The sequence below is a fragment of the Moschus berezovskii genome, chromosome 18, assembly GCF_049115385.1.
Source record: "Moschus berezovskii isolate FMDL1 chromosome 18, NW_MosBer_1.0, whole genome shotgun sequence".
NCBI lineage: Eukaryota > Metazoa > Chordata > Mammalia > Artiodactyla > Moschidae > Moschus > Moschus berezovskii.
Window position 1 is genome coordinate 2,929,913 of NC_142477.1, and position 23,963 is coordinate 2,953,875.

The following is a 23,963-nucleotide window of genomic DNA, read 5'->3' on the forward strand; positions in this document are numbered from 1 at the left end:
TCTGGGGTGGAGAGAGTGCGCTGCACCCGGCGCAGGGCTGAGATTCCAGTCACTGTGTCCGTGTGCTCAGTGTCCTGGGATGTGACTGTGCATCTTCTCTACACACTGCTGCGTTCTCTGCAGGAAAGATATTCATGAGACACCTCTTCCCTTCCCAAGTGCTGTTTCACGCACCCACATTCAAGGGAGCAAGACCTCCTGTTCGAAGGTAGGCTTGGAGATCCTCTCTTAACCTCTGGGCTTGTTTCTTGTATCAGTTCAGTTCAGTTCAGTCGCTCAGTCATCTCTGACTCTTTGCGACCCCATGAATCACAGCACGCCAGGGGCCTCCCTGTCCATCACCAACTCCCGGAGTTCACTCAAACTCATATCCATCGAGTCGGTGATGCCATCCAGCCATCTCATTTCTTGTATCATGTTAGAATAATTTATTCGGTCTTAAAACCCCCACGAGCACCGCCACATGCTGCTTTGCCTATCAGGATTCTTAGCTGTTCTGAGTAGAGGGCATGGCCCAGGGGCTTCCCAAAGGGAGGCACATGAGAGGCTGAATCGCTGAATCACTTTGCTGTACACCTTACACAAACAAATCATTGTAAATCAACAAGACTTCAATTTAAAGAAAAGATATTCCCTCAACAAAGATGGTTCGAAATTTTGTAGAAGTTTTTCCTTCAATTGTTGGTGTTTGGTATGTGTCTATTTGGTTTGGTGGTGTGTTTTGAGGTAGGGATCCAGCTTACCTTCCCACATGGATACCAAATTGTCCCAATGGGACAATTCGTTTGTCCTTTCTCCTGGAAATGTCCTTTCTGCGTTTCCACATTAAGAAGCTTTTTAAAAAATGCCGCGTATCAAGAACTTCAGATCTTTGGTAGTTTGTGCAGCACCCCAGAGGCATGTCTCCCCTTCTGTGACTTCTCTCCGCATCTCACCATTGCCAGTTTCTAGTGTGCACGGGTGCCCTCAGAGGGTTCTCTGCAGTGAGCTGTGTTTCTGTGAGGACAGAGGATGTGAGCACGGAGGAGGGGCTGTGTCCCCAGTGACCATGTGGCCGTGCTCAGCGACCCCGATATTGAGTCTGGCTGTGACTTCCTGAGGCAAGCTCTGCTTTTCTTCCTCTTGGTGTCTGGATACGCAAAGTGATTCTGGTGGATTGGGGTTTGGGTCCCTGGATCCAACAGTGGAGAGATACACCCACAGCCTGCTTTTCCTTTATAGTTTCCTCCTGTGGGCTCTGCTCAGCTGGTGTGGAGATATTTCTGTTCAAGGCTTGAGAGGTAGTCAGTCCTTCTGCTTCTCATCCCCTGCCTCGTCTGTACTTCTGTCTTTTTTTTTTTTTTAATATAGCTAGTTTTCAATGTTGTTAGTCCTTGTGTCATTCTGACTCTCAGGCACCTGTGGTTTAATAGACCTCCAGCTCCAGAGAGCTCTTTGCCTGCTGGAGACATGGAGCACTCAGGGAGCAGCACCACATCACACTGGAGCCTGGCCCAGAGAGCAGCTTCTTGCCAGGATGGCTCCATTCCTGCTGTGGGGGTTCGGAGTTATCACATCTGACTGTGCATCCCCTGGGCCTCCAGTGCAGGCCCCACTCTGAGATCTGTAAAGTAGGTGGCTTACCTTCCTGACACAGAACTAGTATTTTTTTGTCCTCGTCCTTGTCCATTCCCATTTGGCTCGCAGGCTCTACACTTGACCCTCACCCACAGGATCAGAAGAGCCCAGCTCTAGAGAAGTTTCATACAAGGAGAGGCTCCCAGAGACACTCCAACCCCCGGGCCTAAGTAAGCATTTCCTTGGAGTTTCACAGCCCTGGGAGGAGATACTGGGTTTGTGTTCTTTTTACAGTTGAATATGTTGAGCCTCAGATCATTGTGTGATTTGCTCTGGGTCACTCTGCAGGTCAGTGGGTAAGGTGGGATTTGAACCCAGACTCTATGTCTTGGAGCTCGTGACTGTACAGGTGTTTCTGCTCCTCGGGTAAGTTTATTTCAGGGTTTTTTTTTGTTGTTGTTTTTGATGCATTTGTATATGGGGCTGTTCTGTTTTCTCTCTGACAGTTCATATCCTGCTATGCTGCTGAATTTCTTAGTTTTAATACTTGTTACTTGGTGGAGTTTTTAGGGTTTCATTTAAATCCTGTCATAATCGAATAGTGGCAGTGTAACTTCATCTGTTCCAATGGGGATGGCTTTTATTTCCTTTTCTTGCCTGGTTATTCTGGGTAGGACACCTCCACTACTTGTTGAACAAGATTGGTGAGAGTGGGTATCCTTGTACTATTCCTGATCTTTTAGGAAAATCTTTCATCTCTTTACCATTGAGTTGGATGTTAGCTGTGGGCTTGTCTTATATACCCTTTAGGATGTTCCATGTATAACCACTGTATTGAGAGACTGTACCAAAGTTGATGTTAAACTTTGTCGAAAGCATTGTCTGCAATTATTGAGAAGATCACACGATTTCATTCTTAATTTTGCTTATATTGTGTATCACAGTGATTGATGTGCAGATAAAAAATCATGCTTGCAGGCACAGAATAAATTCCATTTGATCACAGTGTATGATTCTTTTAGTGTATCTTCAATTTGGTTTGCTAATATTCTTTTGAGGATTTTTACATCCGTGTACACCAGGGTCAGGATTCTATGGTTGTTCATATGGTAAAGAATCTGCCTACAATGTGGGAGACCTGGGTTTGACCCCTGGGTCAGGAAAATCCCCTCGGAAAAGGAATAGCTACCCCCGCCAATATTCTTGCCTGGAAAATTCTGTGGACAGAAGACCTGTCGGGCTGCAATCAATGGGTCACAAATAACTGGACATGACTGAGTGACTCACACTTAGAAGAGTGTTTCTTGACTTCCTTAATATCTAAATTTAAGATTTTATATCAGTCAAAAATTACAGTCTAAGGCAAAAATGTCAAGAGTCCTTAGAAGTAAATGACAATAAGGGCTGACAGTTGAAAGCAAGAAAGACTGCACATAATTTATTTTTCATAAGAATTTTAGATCTTCAGAGGAATTCTCATTAAACTAAATTAAAATGCAAGCTTTAGTTTAAAATGGAAAGCTTTTTTGGAATTATGTTTCTATGTTGAGACTGAAATTTTATTATTTATGTATGAGATATTGAGCAATACAGTGTAGCTATTAAAATCATATTTTCAATACCTTTAATGACATTTATAACCTCTTATAGTGGAAAAATTGTTAGGAATAGAAGATGATCCCATATAACTTTAGATGACAGTACAGATATGTTGAATGATAGTTTTCAAACTGTATTTATTTATTTTTGATTGAAGGATAACTGCTTTACGATGCTTGGTTGGTTTTCCTCATACAACAACACGATAGGCCATAAGTATATTATCCACTCTTTGGCGAGCCTGCCTCCCACTTCCTGCCATCCCACCCTCTAGGTCGTCACAGAGCACTATGCTGGGTTCCCTATGTTATATAGCACCTTCCCACTAGCTAGCTATTTTACGTATGCAGTGTACTCCGGGAGTTGGTGATGGACAGGGAGGCCTGGCGTGCTGTGATTCATGGGGTCGCGGAGAGTCGGACACGACTGAGCGACTGAACTGAACTGAACTGAGTGGCAATGTTTCAATGCTACTCTCTCAATTTGGCCCACCCTCTCCTTCTCCAGCTGAGTTCACAAATCCTTCCCCTACATCTGTGTATCTATTTCTACCCTTCAAATATTCACCAGTACCATTTTACAAGATTCCATGTGTATGCATTAATATACTGTATTTGTTTTTCTCTTTCTGACTTACTTCACTCTGTATCACAGTTTCTAGGTTCATCCACCTCAGTTAAACCAACTCGTATTTGTTCCTTTTCATGGCTGAGTAATATTCCATTGTGTATATGTTCCACAATTTATTTATCCATTTTTCTCTTGATAGACATTAGGTTGCTTCCATGCCCTGGCTATTTTAAATAGTGCTGCAATGGACATTGGGGTACATAAGTCTTTTTAGAGGTGTGGTTTTCTCAGGGTATATGGCCAGTAGGGGATTGTTGCATCATGCAGTAGTTTTATTCCTACTTTTTTAAGAAACCTTACTTTCCTTCTCCATAGTGGTTGTATCCATTTACATGTCTACGAACAGTGCAAGAGGGTTCCCTTTCTTCCATGTCCTGTCCAGCATTTATTATTTGTAGAATTGTTGATGATGGCCATTCTGACTGGTGTGAGGTGATAGCTCATGTAGTTTTGATTAGCATTTCCTTAATAATGAGTGATGTGGAGCATGTTTTCACCTTCTTAACGTCTTCTTTGGAGAAATGTATTCATGTCTTCTGCTCACTTTGCATTTGGTTGCTTTTTTTCTGATATTAGGCTCGATGATCTACTTGTGTACTCTGTAGATAATCCTTTGTCAATTGCTTTGTTTACAATTATTTTCTCCTATTCTGGGGGTTGTCTTTTCATCTTATTTATAGTTTTCTTTGCTGCTTAAATACTTTGAAGTTTCCCTAGGTGCCATTTTTTTTTATGTTTCTTTTTATTTCAATCATTCTCGGAGGTGGATCAAAGAGGATCTTGCTATGATAAATCTCAAAGAGTGTTCTGCCTATGTTTTCCTCTAAGAATTTTATAGTTTCTGGCTTTCCTGTTGGTCTTCAATCCACTGTGAATTAGTTTTTGTGTACAGTGTGAAGAAGTTTTCTAATTTCCTTCTTTTGCATGTAGTTGTCCAGTTTCCCAGCACCACTTACTGAAGAGGCTCTCTTTTCTGTCCTTTCTCCATTGTACATCCTTGCCTCCCTTGTCAAAGAAAAGGAGTGCGGGTTTCTCTCTCAGCTTCGTGTCTTGTTCCATTGCTCTATGTTTCTGTTTTTGTGCCTGTACCATAGTGTCTTGGTAGTATAGTCTGAAGTCAGAAAGGTTGATTCCTCCAGTTCCACATTTCTTTCCAAGATTGCTTTGGCTTTTCTGGGTCTTTCTCCCCCTCCCCCCCCCAATATAAATTGTAAAATTATTAGTCCTAGCTCTTTAAAAAATGTCACTGGTTGTTTGATAAGGATGAATTGAATCTGCAGATTGCTTTGGGTAGTGTAGTCATTTTCACAACATTGATTTCTTTCAATTCAAGAACATGGCATATCTTTCTATCCGTTTGTTTCATTTTTGCTATCTTTCATCATGCAGCCTGTCTTTCTGCATACACGTGTTTTGTCTGTTTAGGTAGGTTTATTCCTAGCTATTGGAGAAGAAAATGACAACCCACTCCAGTACGCTTGCCTGGAAAATCCCATGTATGGAGGAGCATGGTAGGCTACAGTCCATGGGGTCCCGAAGAGTCGGACCCGACTGAGTAACTTTACTTTCACATTTCACTTTCATGCATTGGAGAAGGAAATGGCAACCCACTCCAGTGTTCTTGCCTGGAAAATCCCAGTGACGGAGGAGCCTAGTGGTCTCCCATCTATGGGGTCTCACAGAGTCGGACATGACTTACGTGACTTAGCAGCAGCAGCATTCCTAGCTATGCTATTCTTCTTGTTGCAGTGGGGAATGGCACTTTTTCCTTAGTTTCTCTTTCTGATTTTTCTTGTTGTGCTATAAGTATGCAAAGGATTTCTGTGTATTAATTTTGTATCCTGTGCTTTACTAAATTCACTGAAGAGCTTTAGTAATTTCCTGGTTGTATGTTTAGGGTCTTCTGTGAATAGAAACAGGCCACCTGCAATCAATAAGAGATGGACTTCTTCTTATCCAATATGCATTCTTTTTCGTTTTCTTCTCTGATTGCTGTGTGTATGACGTACAAGTCTATATTGAATAATAGAAAGGAGCGCGGGCACCATGGTCTTGATCCTGATCTTAGTGGAAATGCTTAAAATTTGACACCGTTGAGGATAATGTGCTGAGAGATTTCCCTTATGACCTTTATTATGTTGGGGTAGGTTTCTTCCATGCCCGTTTATGGGGCGTTTTTTAAATCATAAACTGGTGTTTAATTTTGTCAAAACCTTTCCTGGCATTGATGGAGATTATCATATGGTTTTTATCTTTCAATTTGTTAATATAGTGTATCACATTGACTGATGTGCACATAGTGAAGACTCCTTGCATCCCTGGGATAAACCCCACATGAACGTGGTGTTTAACCCTTTCCATGTGTCTTGTTTTGCTTTGCTCTTGCTCGCGTTTCCCCAGGATTGTTGCTCTGGTGCTCGTCAGTGATGTTAGCCTGTAGTTTTCTTTCCTGGGTGGCGTTCCTGCCTCATTGTGGTTCATGGTGATGATGGCCTCACAGAGTGGGTTGGGATGCTCCTCCCTCCACGCTTTTCTGGAGGAGTTTGACCACAGTAGGTATCATCACATCACTACCATTTGAGAGCATTCACCTGTGAAGTCCTGGGCATTTGTTTGTTGGAGACTTTTGATCACAGTTAGTAGTGCTTGTGATTGATGTGTTCATCGTTAGAGCTTGTGACTGGTGTTAGTGCCTGATTTATTCACATTTTCTATTTCTCCTGGTTCAGTCCTAGAAGACTGTACTTTTCTAAGAACCTGTCCATTTGTTCCAGGTTGTCCATTTTATTGTCATGCAGTTGTCTCTAATTGTCTCTTATGATCCTTTTTCTTTCTGTGTTGTCTGTTGTAAAGTCTCCTTTTTCATTTCGAGTTGATTTGAGTCTTCTCCCTATTTTTCTTGATGAGTCTGGCTAATGATTTGTCAATTTTGTTTATCTTCTCCAAGACATATCTTATTGTTTTATGGATCTTTGCTAGTGTTTCCTTCATTTCCATTTATTTCTGCTCTGATCTTTATGATTTCTTTCATTCTGCTAACTTTGCAGATTTTGTGGCCCTTTTTCTTCTTTTTCTAGCTTCTTTAGGTGTTAGATTAGCTTGTTTATTTGATGCTCTTTTCATCTCTTTAGGTAGGCTTCTTGTATTGCTCTAAACTTTCCTCTTAGCATTGCTTTTATTGCATCACATAGGATTTGGGATGTCATTTATTCATTGCCCTTTGTTTTTAGGTATTTTTAAATTTCCTTTTTTATTTCTTCAGTGACCTGTTTGAGTTCTACATGTGTCTGTGTTTTTTACAAATCTTTCTTATAAACGATCCCTAATCAGTATCAGTGTGATCAGAAATGATGCTTGCTAGGATTTCAGTTTCTTACATTTGCCAAGGCTTGATTTGTGACCCAAGATGTGATCCATTCCAAAGAGTGTTTCATGTGCACTTGAGAAAAAAAAATGCATTCTGCTGTTTGGTGATGGAATATGCTAAAGATACCAATAAGGTCCATCTAGTCTAATGTGTGATGTAAGGCGTATGTTTCTTTATTAATTTTCTTTGTGCATGATCTGTCCATTGGTATAAGTGGGGTGTTAAAATCCCCTAGTATTATTTTCTTACTGTCGATTTCTCATTTTATGGTTGTTGGTATTTGTCTTACGTATTTAGGTGCTCCTGTGTTGGATGCGTGTGTATTATTATTGCAATATCTTCTTCCTGGATTGATCTCTTTATCATTATGTAGTGTCCTTCCTTGTCTCTTGTAATAGTCTTTATTTAAAAGTCTATTTTATGTGCTATGAGAATTGCTACTCCAGCTTTCTTTTGATTTCCATTTGTATGGAATACCTTTATCCAGGCCCTCAGTTTTAGTCTGTGTGTGTCCCTAGGTCTGAGGTGGATGTATTATCGACAACATTTATATGCGGCTTGTTTTTGTTTCCGTTCAGCCAGTCTGTGTTTCAGTTGGACCATTTAATCCATTTATAAAAATTTAGGGTAATCATTGATATGCACGATACTATTATTATTTACTTTATTATTCTGTTTTTTTTTTTTTTATGTCTATTCACTCCCTTCTATTTCCTGTCTAGAGAATGTCCTTTAATATTTGTTGTAAAGCCACTTTGGTGGTGCTGAATTTCTTAACTTTTTCTTATTTGTAAAGGTACTGAGTTCTTTGGATCTGAGTGAGATCATAGCTGGTTGGAGTAATCTTGCTGGTAAGATTTTCCCTTTCATAACTTTACCTGTATCATGCCACACCCTTCTGGCCTGCAGCATTTCTTCTGAAAGATCAGCTGTTAACCTTATGGGGATTCCCTTGTTATTTGTTGCTTTGCCCTTTCTGCTTTTAATATTTTCTCTTTTTGTTAAATTTCTCTTAGTTTGATTAATATATGCCTTTTTGTTAAATTTCTCTTAGTTTGATTAATATATGCCTTGGCATATTTCTCCTTTCATTTACCCTGTGTTGGACTCTCTGTGCTTCTTGGACCTGGGTGTGTTTCCTTCAACAATAGAGGGAAATTTTGGGCCATTGTTTCTTTAAGTGAGATTTCATCTTTCTCTCTCTGTTCTCCTTGAATCCCTATAATGTGAATGTTAATATGCTTGATATTGTCCACCAAATGCCTTATACTATCCTCAGTTTTCTGACTTATTTTTTTCTTTTTGATGCTCAAACTGGGTGATTTCCACCACTTTGTGTTTCAGCTTACTGATCTGTCCTCTGAATCATCTAATCTGCTCACTCATCTGCTATATTTTTCATGTCCGTTATTGTATTCTTCTATTATAATCAGTTCTTTTTTATACTTATTGCCTCTCTGTGGAGGTTCTCACTCCGTTCTTTCATGCTTCCCCTGATAGAAGTAAACAACTTTTATTCATTGATTTAATGGGCCCACTGGGTCTTGCTGTGTCATTGGCTTTCTCTAGTTGCATAGAGTGGGGGCTACACTCTAGTTTTGTTGCGTGGGCTTCCCATTGTTCTGTCTTCTCCTGTTGTGGAGCACAGGCTTTAGGGTGCATGAGTTCAGTAGCTGTGACATGCAGCTTTACTTGTCCCGCAGCCTGGGATTTTAGTTCCCAGACCAAAGGTTGAACCCTTGTCGCCTACATTGTCAGGAAAATCTTAACAAATGAACCAGCAGGGAAGACCCAAGTATGATCCTTACTTTGCAGTCATCTGACATAGGTTATTTATCTCCATCTTGTTTAGTTCTTTTTCTGAGTTTATGTCTTAGCTATTCACTTAGCATAGATTCTTTGTCTCTTTATTTTGCCTTTTTGTTTCTATGCATTAATATTAGGTAGATAAATTATATCTCCATGTTGAATAAGTGGATTTATGTAGAGTGTCTCCTGTGCTGCCCAAAGGAAGAGTTCCCCCAAGTCACCAGAGACAGGAAATCCAGGGTGTCTCCTCTGTAGGCTGAGTGTGGTGTCCTGTTAGATGTACCCATGTTGCTTTGGGCATGCTGGTGGGTCTGGCTGGCCCCCAGTGCAGCTGAATTTGAGCCCTACCTCAACAGTCGCAGATGTACTTCTGGCTGGAGGTGACCTGGAGTGGAAATCACCTTGAGGGGATGCAGTCACGGCTGAGTCCACCCACTGTGAGTGGTAGGAAAGGAGGCTATTGTGGGGGAATCCAGGCCCTTGGGGGTGAAGCCATTTTGGAGGAGCGTTGTAGGCGTGGCTGAGTTGGATATGTCTGTTCCACAGGGAACACAGAGACTAGCTGGGCAAGCAGTGCTGGCAAGGTAAGTGGGGAATGTCAAAAACGTCTCCTGCTAGCACTGGGCCAGCTGGGTACAGGGAGGATTTTTTTTTAAATGTCATCAATCAGTGACTTCATCCCTGGAGAAAGTTTCAAGAAATCCTTGCCCCTTTGGCACGTGTCCTAAAATCATTCTCCTTCCCATTTGACCTGGGCCAACGTTCAGCACTTAATTGGCACTAACCTATTAAGCATGGGGTCTTGGCTCACCACAGCCTCCAGCTCTCTCCCAGACATAGCTCTGCTGGTTTCAAATCAGGATATTATGGGGGCTCGTCTTCCTCATTCAGGTTACCAGGGCTCAGGTGCTCAGCATGTCCCCCCAGGGAAGATACCAAGTTGGAAATGTCCCCTCCTAATTCTGGGTCACCCATCAGGAGTATGGGTCCTGACTAGACTGAATCTCTGCCCTTCCAATGCATCCCCATGCGGTTTTTTCTTTACATCCTTAGTTGTGGAAGAGCTACTCTGCTAATTTTCAGGTTGGCATCTGGGTTTTCCTTGTGAGGAAGCTCTCAGAATAGAAGAAAGGAAGTGTCTCCAAAAGTGCCATTTCAGCTTCTGTGGAAGCTCTCTCCTTGTGTAAGTCAGTGGTTCTCAAAGGGTCATCACTGGACCAGCAGTGTTAGCATCACCTGGGAAGTGGTTAAAAATGGAGATTCTCAAGGTCCACCCTGATCTACTCTATGAGACTCTCTGTATCATTCCTCCAAGCCTTACACATGCTCAACACTAAATCAATCTGAAACACATCTTCCCCAAGGTTCTGGGAGCACTGTGCCCCTTAGCTTTAACCAGGTACTACTCTTTTGGAATTTTAGGAATAGGGGGGGCATGTTTCACCCTCTCACATGGAAGACAGTAAGGAATATCTAATAAGCTGGACACGATACTTCTCTCTCGTCACCCATTGTGAGAGTTCTTAGTACATAAAGTAAAAATAAAGGCCAATTTTATTGGTAAAGAAAATCCCACAGCAGGTTGGAAAGGTGCAGATGCCACATTAAGATCAAGGTCTTGCACAAGGTTCACGGGAGTACAGTTCAGTTCAGTTCAGTTCAGTCGCTCAGTCGTGTCCGACTCTCCGCGACCCCATGATCACAGCACGCCAGGCCTCCCTGTCCATCACCAACTCCCGGAGTTCACTCAAACTCATGTCCACAAAGTCGGTGATGCCATCCAGCCATCTCATTCTTGGTCGTCCCCTTTTCCTCCCGCCCCCAACCTTTCCCAGCATCAGAGTCTTTTCCAGTGAGTCAACTCGTCGCATGAGGTGGCCAAAGTATTGCAGTTTCAACTTTAGCATCAGTCCTTCCAATGAACAGGATGTATGGATATTTTGTAACTTCATGAAAAAGAAACAAGGGTGGAGCAGAGTAGCCACTGGGCTTCAGTGACCCCCTACTGCTTAGCTGTGCCCCTTTCTGCAGGTGTGATCACCACTGGACCCTGGGAAGAGTGCTTCACACCTGAAACTGTGAGGCACCCCAGCAGGCTGGCCTGTGGCCTCCTGGGCACCATCACCTGCTGCTGCTTCCTGAGCTGGCCACGTTTTCTCCCTCTTCCTTCATCTCTCCTGCCTTTATCTCCTCCTCTTTTGTGGGGTTGCCAGTACCTTGTTGGAGAAGGAGATGACAACCCACTCCAGTGTTCTTGCCTGGAGAATCCCAGGGACAGGGGAGCCTGGTTGGCTGCCGTCTATGTGGTCACACAGAGTTGGACACGACTGAAGTGACTTAGCAGCAGCAGTAGCAGCAGCAGTACCTTGTGGTCTGTGCTGGGCCAATGAAGACAAACTTTTACACTTCCGAACTCTACTGGCCACCTGATGATACATCATCCTCCTGTGATCGTAACTCTGGCCCTGATGGGAGAGAGCTGTGTTCACTCACCACTGATGTACTCTCTTTTAGCTAAAGAAGGAATCCGTTCTAATCATGCCTTTTAGGTGGCTGGATTTACCAAACAGAAATAGAGGAATCACAGTTAAATTTGAATTTTAGGGAAACGATGGAAACTTTTTTTTTTTAGTAGAAGCCCATCTCCTGCAATACTTGGAATGTACTTATACTAAAAAATTATTCACTGAAAACCAAATTTAAGTAGATGTCTTGTATTTTACCTGACAGGCTTACTCCCAAGGTAAAGGGGAGTAAATTTCTTAGTTTTAATATTTGTTACTTGGTGCAGTTTTTAGGGTTTCATATAAATCCTGTCATAATCGAATAGTGGCAGTGTAACTTCATCTGTTCCAATGGGGATGGCTTTTATTTCCTTTTCTTGCCTAGTTATTCTGGGTAGGACAATTCCACTACTATGTTGAACAAGATTGGTGAGAGTGGGTATCCTTGTACTATTCCTGATCTTTTAGGAAAATCTTTCATCTCTTTACCATTGAGTTGGATGTTAGCTGTGGGCTTGTCTTTTATACCCTTTAGGATGGTCCACGTATAACCACTGTATTGAGAGATTGTACCAAAATTGATGTTAAACTCTGTCGAAAGCATTGTCTGCAATTATTGAGAAGATCACATGATTTCATTCTTAATTTTGCTCAAATTGTGTATCACAGTGATTGATGTGCAGATAAAAAAATCATGCTTGCAGGCACAGAATAAATTCCATTTGATCACAGTGTATGATTCTTTTAATGTGTCTTATATTTGGTTTGCTAATATTCTTTTGAGGATTTTCACATCAGTGTACACCAGGGTCAGGGTTCTCTGGTTGTTCATATGGTAAAGAATATGCCTACAATGCGGGAGACCAGGGTTTGACCCCTGGGTCAGGAAAATCCCCTCGAGAAAAGAGTGGCTACCCCCGCCAATATTCTTGCCTGGATAATTCTGTGGACAGAGGACCTGTTGGGCTACAGTCAATGGGTCACAAATAACTGGACATGACTGAGTGACTCACACTTAGAAGAGTGCTTCTTGACTTTCTTAATATCTAAATTTAAGATTTTATCTCAGTCAAAAATTACAGTCTAAGGCAAAAGTGTCAAGAGTCCTTAGAAGTAAATGACAATAAGGCCTAACAGTTGAAAGCAAGAAAGACTGCACATAATTTATTTTTCATAAGAATGTTAGATCTACAGAGGAATTCTCATTAAACTGAATTAAAATGCAAGCTTTAGTTTAAAATGGAAACCTGTTTTGGAATTATGTGTCTATGTTGAGACTGAAATTTTATTATTTATGTATGAGATATTAAGCAATACAGTGTAGCTATTAAAATCATATTTTCAAAACCTTTCATGACATTTATAAGCTCTTATAGTGGAAAAATAGATAGGGATAGAAGATGATCCCATATAGCTTTAGATGACAGTACAGATATGTTGAATGATAGTTTTCAGATTGTATTTATTTATTTTTGATTGAAGGATAACTGCTTTACAATGGTTGGTTGGTTTTCCTCATACAACAACACAAATAGGCCATAAGTATATTATCCACTCTCTGGTGAGCCTGCCTCCCACTTCCCAATATCCCACCCTCTAGGTCGTCACAGAGCACCATGCTGGGTTCCCTATCTTACATAGCACCTTCCCACTAGCTAGCTATTTTACGTATGGTAGTGGCAATGTTTCAATGCTACTGTCTCAATTCAGCCCACCCTCTCCTTCTCCAGCTGAGTTCACAAGTCCTTCGCCTACATCTGTGTATCTATTTCTGCCCTTCAAATATAAACCTGTACCATTTTACAAGATTCCATGTGTATGCATTAATATACTTTATTTTTCTCTTTCTGACTTACTTCACTCTGTATCACAGTTTCTAGGTTCATCCAAATCAGTTAAACCGACTCGTATTTGTTCCTTTTCATGGCTGAGTAATATTCCATTGTGTATATGTTCCACAACTTCTTTATCCATTGTTCTCTTGATAGACATTAGGTTGCTTCCATGCCCTGGCTATTTTAAATAGTGCTGCAATGGACATTGGGGTACATAAGTCTTTTTAGAGGTGTGGTTTTCTCAGTGTATATGGCCAGTAGGGGATTGTTGCATCATGCGGTAGTTTTATTCCTACTTCTTTAAGAAACCCACCTTCCTTCTCCATAGTGTTTGTATCCATTTACATGTCTACCAACAGTGCAAGAGGGTTCCCTTTCTTCCATGTCCTGTCCAGCATTTATTATTTGTAGAATTGTTGATGATGGCCATTCTGACGGTGTGATTTTGATTAGTGTTTCCTTAATAATGAGCGATGTGGAGCATCTTTTCACCTTCTTAACACCCTCTTTGGAGAAATGTGTTCATGTCTTCTGCTCACTTTCACTTGGTTGCTTTTTTTCTGATATTAGGCTCGATGATCTACTTGTGTACTCGAGATAATCCTTTGTCAATTGCTTCATTTACAATTATTTTCTCCTATTCTGAGGGTTGTCTTTTCATCTTGTTTATAGTTTTCTTTGCTGCTTAAATACTTTGGAGTTTCCCTAGATGCCATTTTTTTAATGTTTCTTTTTATTTCAGTCATTCTTGGAGGTGAATCAAAGAGGATCTTGCTGTGATAGATCTCAAAGAGTGTTCTGCCTTTGTTTTCCTCTGAGAATTTTATAGTTTCTGGCCTTCCTGTTGGTCTTCAATCCACTGTGAATTAATTTTTGTGTATAGTGTGAAGAAGTGTTCTAATTTCCTTCCTTTGCATGTAGTTGTCCAGTTTCCCAGCACCACTTACTGAAGAGGCTCTCTTTTCTGTCCTTTCTCCTTTGTACATTCTTGCCTCCGTTGTCAAAGAAAAGGTGCCTATAGGAGTGCGGGTTTACCTCTCAGCTTCGTGTCTTGTTCCATTGCTCTATGTTTCTGTTTTTGTGCCTGGACCATAGTGTCTTGGTAGTATAGTCTGAAGTCAGAAAGGTTGATTCCTCCAGTTCCACATTTCTTGCCAAGATTGCTTTGGCCTTTCTGGGTCTTTCTCCCCCCCCCCATAAAAATTGTAAAATTGTTAGTCCTAGTTCTTTAAAAAATGTCACTGGTTGTTTGATAAGGATGAATTGAATCTGCAGATTACTTTGGGTAGTGTAGTCATTTTCACAACATTGATTTCTTTCAATTCAAGAACATGGCATATCTATCTGTTTCATTTTTGCTATCTTTCATCATGCAGCCTGTCTTTCTGCATACACGTGTTGGGTCTGTTTAAGTAGGTTTATTCCTAGCTATTGGAGAAGAAAATGGCAACCCACTCCAGTACACTTGCCTGGAAAATCCCATGGATGGGGGAGCCTGGTAGGCTACAGTCCATGGGGTCCTGAAGAGTTGGACACGATTGAGCAACTTCACTTTCACGTTTTACTTTCATGCATTGGAGAAGGAAATGGCAACCCACTCCAGTGTTCTTGCCTGGAGAATCTCAGGGACAGAGGAGCCTGGTGGGCTGCCATCTATGGGGTCTCACAGAGTCAGACATGACTGATGTGACTTAGCAGCAGCAGCATTCTAGCTATGCTATTCTTCTTGTTGCAGTGGGGAATGGCACTTTTTCCTTAGTTTCTCTTTCTGATTTTTCTTATTGTGCTATAAGTATGCAAAGGACTTCTGTGTATTAATTTTGTATCCTGTGCCTTACTAAATTCACTGATTAGCTCTAGTAATTTTCTGGTTCTATCTTTAGGGTCTTCTGTGAATAGAAACAGGCCACCTGCAATCAATGAGAGATGGACTTCTTCTTATCCAACTTGCATTCTTTTTCATTTTCTTCTCTGATTGCTGTGTGTATGACATACAAATCTATATTGAATAATAGGAAGGAGCGTGGGCACCATGGTCGTGATTCTGATCTTAGGGAAATGCTTAAATTTTAACACCTTTGAGGATAATGTGCTGAGAGGTTTCCCTTATGACCTTTATTATGTTGAGGTAGGTTTCTTCCACGCCCATTTATGGGGCGTTTTTTAAATCATAAACTGGTGTTTAATTTTGTCAAACCCTTTCTCTGCATGATAGAGATTACCATATGGTTTTTATCTTTCAGTTTGTTAATATAGTGCATCACATTGATTGATGTGCACATAGTGAAGAATCCTTGCACCCCTGGGATAAACCGCACTTGAACGTGGTGTGTGGTCCTTTCCCTGTGTTCTTGTTTTGCTTTGCTCATGCTCGCGTTTCCCCAGGATTGTTGCATTGGTGCTCGTCAGTGGCGTTAGCCTGTCGTTTTCTTTTCTGGGTTGTGTTCCTGACTCATTGTGGTTCAGGGTGATGGTGGCCGCACAGGATGAGTTGGGATGCTCCTCCCTCTGCGCTTTTCTGGAGGAGTTTGACCAGCACAGGTATCATCACATCTCTACCATTTGAGAGCATTCACCTGTGAAGTCCTGGGCATTTGTTTGTTGGAGACTTTTGAACACAGTTAGTAGTGCTTGTGATTCATGTGTTCATAGTTAGAGCTTGTGACTGGTGTTAGTGCTTGATTTATTCACATTTTCTGTTTCTTCCTGGTTCAGTCCTAGAAGATTGTACTTTTCTAAGAATCTGTCCATTTGTTCCAGGTTGTCCATTTCATTGTCATGCAGTTGTTTCTAATTGTCTCTTATGATCCTTTATCTTTCTGTGTTGTCTGTTGTAACATCGCCTTTTTCATTTTGAGTTCATTTGAGTGGGCTGCCGTCTATGGGGTCACAGAGAGTCGGACACGACTGGAGTGACTTAGCAGCAGCAGCATCATATAAGGCTCAGAGATCCTGAGCTTTCCCGGATGTGGGATCTTTAGTGCCTAAACGCGAGAGACGCCGGCCCCGGCGGCGCAGACGCGACGCGAGAGACGTCGGCCCCGTCGCAACGAACCATGCAAAGAGGTGTGGCCGTGAGGAGCTACCCCACACCTGAGGCCAGGGCCGGCGGCCGAGAGGAGCTACCCCACGTCCAACAGGCGGTGGCTGCGCGGGCGCAGGAGGGCCGAGAGGAGCTGCTCTCCGTTCAAGGTCAGGAGGGGCAGCCTTGGGGAGATACCCCTCGTCCAAGGTAAGGTACAACAGCTGCACTTTGCTGGAGCGGCTGTGAAGAGATTTTCCATGACCAAGGTAAGAGAAACCCAAATAAGACGGTAGGGATTGTGAGGGGGCATCAGAGGACAGACACACTGAAATCATAATCACAGGAAACTAGCCGATCTGATCACATGGACCACAGCCGAATGTGGTCCACTGGAGAAGGGAATGGCAAACCACTTCAGTATACTTGCCTTGAGAACCCCATGAACAGTAACAAAGGGCAAAATGATAGGATGCTGAATGAGGAATTCCCCAGGTCGGTAGGTGCCCAGTATGCTACTGGAGCTCAGTGGAGAAATAACTATAGAAGGAATAAAGGGATGGAGCAAAAGCAAAACCAATACCCAGTTGTGGATGTGACCAGTGATAGAAGCAAGGTCCGGTGCTGTAAAGAACAATATTACATAGGAACCTGGAATGTTAGGTCCATGAATCAAGGCAAATTGGAAGTGGTCAAACAGGAGATGGCAAGAGTGAACATAGACATTCTAGGAATCAGTGAATTAAAATGGACTGGAATGGGTGAATTTAACTCGGACGACCATTATATCTACTACTGTGGGCAGGAATGCCTTAGAAGAAATGGAGTAGCCATCATGGTCAACAAAAGAGTCCGAAATGCAGTACTTGGATGCAATCTTATAAACGACAGAATGATTTCTGTTCGTTTCCAAGGCAAACCATTCAATATTACAGTAATCCAGGCCTATGCCCCAACCAGTAATGCTGAAGAAGCCAAAGTTAATCGGTTCTATGAAGACCTACAAGACCTTTTAGAACTAACACCCAAAAAAGATGTCCTTTTCATTATAGGGGACTGGAATGCAAAAGTAGGAAGTTAAGAAACACCTGGAGTAACAGGCAAATTTGGCCTTGGAGCACGGAATGAAGCAGGGCAAAGGCTAATAGAGTTTTGTCAAGAGAATGCACTGGTCATAGCAAACACCCTCTTCCAACAACACAAGAGAAGACTCTACACACGGACATCACCAGATGGTCAACACCGAAATCAGATTGATTATATTCTTTGCAACCAAAGATGGAGAAGCTGTATACAGTTAGCGAAAACAAGACCAGGAGCTGACTGTGGCTCAGATCATGAACTCCTTATTGCCAAATTCAGACTGAAATTGAAGAAAGTAGGGAAAACCACTAGACCATTCAGATATGACCTCAATCAAATTCCTTATGATTATACAGTGGAAGTAAGAAATATATTTAAGGGACTAGATCTGATTGATAGAGTGCCTGATGAACTGTGGATGGAGGTTCGTGACATTGTACAGGAGACAGGGACCAAGACCATCCCCATGGAATAGAAATGCAAAAGAGCGAAATGGCTGTCTGAGGAGGCCTTACAAATAGCTGTGAAAAGAAGAGAGGCGAAAAGCAAAGGAGAAAAGGAAAGATATAAACATTAGAATGCAGAGTTCCAAAGAATAGCAAGGAGAGATAAGAAAGACTTCCTCAGTGATCAATGCAAAGAAATAGAGGAAAACAACAGAATAGGAAAAACAAGAGACCTCTTCAAGAAAATTAGAGATTCCAAGGGAACATTTCATGCAAAGATGGGCTCAATAAAGGACAGAAAAGGTATGGACCTAACAGAAGCAGAAGATATTAAGAAGAGGTGACAAGAATACACAGAAGAACTGTACAAAAAAGATCTTCACGACCAAGATAGTCACGATAACATGATCACTGACCTAGAGCCAGACATCTTGGAATGTGAAGTCAAGTGGGCCTCAGAAAGCATCACTACTAACAAAGCTAGTGGTGGTGATGGAATTCCAGTTGAGCTATTTCAAGTCTTGAAAGATGATGCTGTGAAAGTGCTGCACTCAATATGCCAGCAGATTTGGAAAACTCAGCAGTGGCCACAGGACTGGAAGAGGTCAGTCTTCATTCCAATCCCAAAGAAAGGCAATGCCAAAGAATGCTCAAACTACCGCACAATTGCACTTATCTCACACGCTAGTAAAGTCATGCTCAAAATTCTCCAAGCCAGGCTTCAGCAGTATGTAAACCGTGAACTCCCAGATGTTCAAGCAGGTTTTAGAAAAGGCAGAGGCACCAGAGATCAAATTGCCAACATCCGCTGGATCATGGAGAAAGCAAGAGAGTTTCAGAAAAGCATCTATTTCTGCTTCATTGACTATGCCAAAGCCTTTGACTGTGTCGATCACAATAAACTGTGGAACATTCTGAAAGAGATGGGAATCCCAGACCACCTGACCTGCCTCTTGAGAAACCTGTATGCAGGTCAGGAAGCAACAGTTAGAACTAGCCATGGAACAGCAGACTGGTTCCAAATAGGAAAGGGAGTACGTCAAGGTTGTATATTGTCACCTTGCTTATTTAACTTATATGCAGAGTACATCATGAGGAACGCTGGGCTGGAAGAAGCACAAGCTGGAATCAAGATTGCTGGGAGAAATATCAATAACCTCAGATATGCAGATGACACTACCCTTATGGCAGAAAGTGACGAGGAACTCAAAAGCCTCTTGATAAAAGTGAAAGAAGAGAGTGAAAAAGTTGACTTGAAGCTCAACATTCAGAAAACAAAGATCATGGCATCTGGTCCCATCACTTCATGGGAAATAGATGGGGAAACAGTGGAAACAGTGTCAGACTTTATTTTGGGGGGCTCCAAAATCACTTCAGATGCTGATTGCAGCCATGAAATTAAAAGACGCTTGCTTCTTGGAAGGAAAGTTATGACCAACCTTGATAGTATATTAAAAAGCAGAGACATTACTTTGCCAACCAAGGTCCGTCTAGTCAAGGCAATGGTTTTTCCCGTGGTCATGTATGGATGTGAGAGTTGGACTGTGAAGAAGGCTGATCGCCGAAGAATCGATGCTTTTGAACTGTGGTGTTGGAGAAGACTCTTGAGAGTCCCTTATACTGCAAGGAGATCCAACCAGTCCATTCTAGAGGAGATCAATCCTGGATATTCATTGGAGGGACTGATGCTAAAGCTGAAGCTGCAATACTTTGGCCACCTCATGCGACGAGTTGACTCACTGGAAAAGACTCTGATGCTGGGAAAAGTTGGGGGCGGGAGGAGAAGGGGACGACGCAGAATGAGATGGCTGGATGGGATCACCGACTCTGTGGACATGAGTTTGAGTGAACTCCGGGAGTTGGTGATGGACAGGGAGGCCTGGCGTGCTGTGATTCATGGGGTCGCGGAGAGTCGGACATGACTGAGCGACTGAACTGAACTGAACTGAGTCCAGGACAGCCCCGAGTAAACCAGGATCCTGGTCACCCTAGTTCTGTGTATCGTCTTCCTCAATCCTGAATGCTCCGCCTTGTCTGTCCCACCCCGTGTTTACTATCCAATATTTCTGATCCTCCGTTTCTGCTTGCACATCACTTCTGCAGCCCCCAGGGAGTGGTTTATTCATCCTATCTAGGTGCTCTGGGGTTTCCCAGGAGGTACTGAACAGAAAGTGAAAGTGTTAGTGGCTCAGTGGTGTCCTGACTCTTTTGAGACCCCATGGACTGTAGCCTGCCAGGCTCCTCTGTCCATGGAAATCCCAGGCAAGAATACTGGTACCCATGCCCTCCTCCAGGAGATCTTCCTGTCCTGGGATAGAACCCAGGTCTCCGGCATTGCAGGTGAAATCTTTACCATCTGAGCCACCAGGGCTGCTAGTGGAAAAGAACCCGCTGCCAATTCAGGAGATCCAAGAGATGATCCCTGGGTCTGGAGAAGGAAATGGCAACCCACTCCAGTATTCTTGCCTGCAGAATCCCATGTATAGAGGAGCCAGGCGGGCTACAGTCCATGGGGTCTCAAAGAGCCAAACATGACCGAGTGACTGAGCACAAATGCTCAAGCTCTCCTGGCAGTGACCAGTGTGTTCTAACAGCTGCTCTGTCTTTCTTCAAGTTATAGACTCATTAAAGACCGAGGCAGTTTTTTTTTTTTTTCCTTTTACCTATAATCTCAGAGCCTAGCAGAGATTCTGGCACACAGTAGGTATGCAATGAAGTTTTCTTGATTTAATGACTATCAGTATCAACGTATCAAGTGCCATCTATTTCATATCACTACGTGGGATGTTATGGACTGAATGTTTGGGTCCCCTCCAAAACTCGTATGTTGACGTCTGAACCCCCAGAGGGGCTGTATTTGGACATGGGGCCCTTAAGGAAATTCATGAGTGTGTGCTAAGTCGCTCAGTCATCTCCAATTCTCTGCGACCCCCAAGGACTGTAGCCTGCCAGGCTCCTCTGTCCATCGGATTTTCCAGGCAAGAATACTGGAGTGGGTTGCCATTTCCTCCTTCAGGAGATCTTCCTGACTCAGGGATCAAGCCTGTGTCCCAGTGCTGGGGGCCTGGGTTTGATCCCTGGTCAGCAAACTAGATCCTACATGCCACAGCTAAGCCCTGGTGTGGTCAAATAAATTTTTTTTTTAAACTCAAGTAACACTAAATTCAACACTATAATTTACAAACAGCATGTGCAGATTGAGCCTATTCCTGTTACAGTCACTCTGTGTAGCTCTCTCTCCATTCTTCTATCTGTATTTGTTATAATGAAGCTCACCAACTGTGGATATTTGTACTATTGCTGTGATCATAAAATCAGGATGATTTGAACTTAGGAAAAAAAAGAAGAGACACCAAGAGATCGCTTTTTCTCTCCCTCCCTCCATCCCCCTCGCCTTTTTCCCCTGCAAAGTCGCCCAGGAAACACCATATGAGCACACACCGAAAAGGCAACCCAAAGGGAGCTCTCAGCAGACATCCACCCTGTCAACACTGAGTCTCAAGCTTCTAGTCTCCAGAGTGGCGAGAAAACAAATTTCTGTTGTCAAAGCCACCAGCCCACGGTAGTTTGTTACGGCAGCCCCAGCACGATAACACTGGGGACGTACCCAGTTCATAAAACCAGGCTGTGACCAGTGATGGGTGTGGTCACACAGGCACCCTCCTGAGGCAGAGAGCTGCTTTCTATTCCAAAACAGTTCCAGTAATACTTCCCATCCCATTTTAAGAACATAAGTGTTCAACATGACAAGATTGACAAACCTATTTTTCTATCATTCTGCTTTACTTCTGCAGAGAAGTATATTAGAATAGTAACTTCTGGGACTGGGAATGGTTACATGAATATGTGGTTCAGTTTCGAATGTGTGACTAATATTTTTTGCAGCTAAGTAGCATTTTCTGTTTTCCAATGACACTTTAAAGCCCATTTATGTTACCTGAGAATGCATAATTAGTTCCTCTTGTGGAAATGCCTTTGTTTTCTCCACTGAGCTGGTGATTCTTCATCGTCCCACTCAAATCCTACCACTCCCCTCCCACCCCTGGCCACGCTTGTCAGCCCGTTCCCTGCCTCAAAGCCTGACTCTACAAGCTTCAGCCCCCAGGCCTCGCTGTTCTCAGCTCCTCTGTCTTGGCTCTTGGCCAAAGGGAAGCACTATCAGAGTGTGAAGGGAGGAGTGCGAAGGACAGGGAGAGAGGGGGGTGGGCCTTCTCCCTCCCTCTCTGCCACAGCCTGGCCTCCACCATGGGTGCCTTCCTCTGTCATACAGCACCCACGCTGCGCGGCCCCTCTCCTGTGACCACAGCTCGGGATGGCTTCGAGGAATAGCACACCCTTTCTCTTTTGTTTCTCCAGGCCCAAGGATGACAGAGGCTTCTGCTGCTAATAGTTCCCAGTGTCTTCTCCATCTCGTCTTGATTCTCTTTACCTTGCCCACAGTGTGAGTTAAGGGTTGAGTTGTAACCCCTGCCCCCCATTCCTATGTTGAAGTTCTAACTCCCAAGACCTCAGAGTGTGACTGTCTTAGGAGAGTGTCTTCAAAAAGGTAATTAAAGTTAAACAAAGTCATACAGGTGGACCCTAATCCAATCTGACTTATGTCCGTATAATAAGAGCCCCAGGTGGCACTAGTGGTAAAGAACCCGCCTGTCAATGCAGGAGACATAAGAGAGGTGGGTTCGATCCCTGGGTCTGGAAGATCACCTTGGAGGAGGGCATGGCAACCCACTCCAGTATTCTTGCCTGGAGAATCCCGTGGACAGAGGAGTCTTGCAGGCTACAGTCCATGGGGTGGCAAAGAGTCGGACATGACTGAGCAACTTAGCATATGCACAGTAAGGGAAGATTAGGACATCGACATGCAGAGAAGGAAGACAGTCTGTGGGGAAGGCAGCCATCTGCAACCAAGGAGAGAGGCCTCAGAAGAAACCAACCCTGCCCACATCTTAATCTCGGACTTCCCAGCCTCGAGAAAATAAATGTCTGTTGTTTTTAAGCCACTCATCAATGGTGGTGGTGGTTTAGTCACTCAGTCGTGTCCAACTCTTTGTGACCCTGTGGGCTGTAGCCCACCAGGCTCCTCTGTCCGTGTGATTTCCCGGGCAAGAATACTGGAGTGGGTTGCCATTTCCTTCTCCAGGGCATCTTCCCAACCCAGGGATCAAACCCAAGTCTCCTGCATTGCATGCTGTTTCTTTACCTCTGAGACTTCAGGGGAGCCCACTTATCAATGGTACTTTTGTTACAGCAGCCTAAACGAACTAAGACTTTGTTACAACAACCCCAGCAAACTATGACACCACGGTCAATCATCCCATCACTAAACCACTTGTGGAGCCTTGGGAATGTGCTGGTTATATCCTTCTCGGACCTGGTCTCACACAGCCAACCTCAACAAGGACACTATCATATGTCCCTTTATCCACTCCACGGTATCTATCATCACGTTCCTAAGTTTCTAAATGTGCCAACGTTTGTGCTGTGAATACCTGTTCCTGAAATACTACAGGACTTGCTTTCACAATAAGGTTCCTAAGCCGTTTCTAAGCAAGGAGCCAAGTGACATCCAAGTCTCTGTGTAGAGCATCTTGTCGTTTTGGAAAAATCTTTTCACATTTTTAACATCAGCTGCTGCTGGAAGGCCTGGGGTGATGACTGCAGTCCAGAGAGTCTCTGGAGATGCTGTGTGAGAGTTTTTCTTGCTGATTCAGTGGCTGGGGGGCCCAGTGGCTGGTAAGGAAGCCAAGCAAGGTGAGCTGGAACGTGTAGGGAGTCCCTGGGTTCTGCATTTTAGGAGATCTAGGGAGGTGAAAGCAATGGCAACCCACTTCAGTACTCTTGCCCGGAAAATCCCATGGACAGAGGAGCCTGGTAGGTTACAGTCCATGGGATCGCAAAGAGTCCAACACGACTGAGTGACTTCACTTTCACTTTTCACTTTCATGCATTGGAGAAGGAAATGGCAACCCACTCGTGTTCTTGCCTGGAGAATCCCAGGGAAGGGGGAGCCTGGTGGGCTTCCATCTATGGGGTCGCACAGAGTCAGACACGACTGAAGCGACTTAGCAGCAGCAGCAGCAGCAGGGAGGTGAAAAGATACCACTGGAGTGA

The 23,963-nt window shown here is 43.3% G+C and overlaps 1 long non-coding RNA gene across 1 annotated transcript; it reads left to right on the forward strand.

Annotated features, from left to right (window-relative positions):
* Positions 1–2: 2 nt before the first annotated feature.
* Positions 3–23,565, forward strand: LOC148774935 (uncharacterized). Its single transcript, XR_016035220.1, has 3 exons — positions 3–208; positions 7,950–8,004; positions 22,209–23,565. It is a non-coding gene; the product is annotated as an uncharacterized LOC148774935 (long non-coding RNA).
* Positions 23,566–23,963: the final 398 nt, after the last annotated feature.